This window comes from Protomyctophum parallelum (assembly GCF_964188405.1).
Source record: "Protomyctophum parallelum genome assembly, chromosome: 8".
Taxonomy (NCBI): domain Eukaryota; kingdom Metazoa; phylum Chordata; class Actinopteri; order Myctophiformes; family Myctophidae; genus Protomyctophum; species Protomyctophum parallelum.
Window position 1 is genome coordinate 34,518,363 of NC_139703.1, and position 639 is coordinate 34,519,001.

The 639-nt window shown below is 40.2% G+C and overlaps 1 protein-coding gene across 3 annotated transcripts in view; it reads left to right on the forward strand.

Annotated features, from left to right (window-relative positions):
• Nucleotides 1-393, forward strand: part of pcbp4 (poly(rC) binding protein 4) — a 150,909-nt gene extending 150,516 nt beyond the window's left edge. For all 3 annotated transcript variants that reach the window (XM_083771702.1, XM_083771704.1, XM_083771703.1), the window contains one exon: nucleotides 1-393. This exon is cut by the window's left edge and continues 4,372 nt beyond it. The gene's annotated coding sequence lies outside the window, so the exon portion shown is untranslated.
• Nucleotides 394-639: the final 246 nt, after the last annotated feature.

Here is a 639-nt window from a genome sequence, read left to right on the forward strand (position 1 = left end):
GCAGTGAGATAGTGTTTTTGAGGCACGTTGTGCAAGACTTACACAGTACTATGTCACAAAGCTCTCATTCCGACGCCTACTCAGAAAACACTTGCATGTACACACACACACACACACACACACACATACACACGTGCGCCAAACACTGAATCAACGGTGGAATTGAAATGATGAGTATGATGATGAATATTGTATTGCACTTGAACATGAAAACTCCATAATGACAAAATATTCTACTGACTATGAAGTACTACCATAATTATCTTTTAGGTTGTCCGTCTTCACGGAGACGGGCTGGTTTGCTCTTTGTATCTCAACCTGATGTGTTTTTGTGATTCTCTCTGTTTTTCTGTCCATACATGCCATTCTAATAAATGAAAGCCACGCTGAAGAATGAAATTCTTGGACTCCTGTTGCTTTATCCTATAGCCTACTTATTATGCTTATATTTGTTTTGGAATTTTGGACTACCTCCAAATAGACTCGCATACATCATTGTTGTAACATTGTATCTACCTGTATATTGATGACTGACTTCTTTCCTCTTCTGTTTTTGAGTGGTGCAACCACTCCAAGGAACAGCAATGTCCGTCCGTCCTCACCTATGTGACTATGAGTACCAGTAGGGGCAAAAGTGGC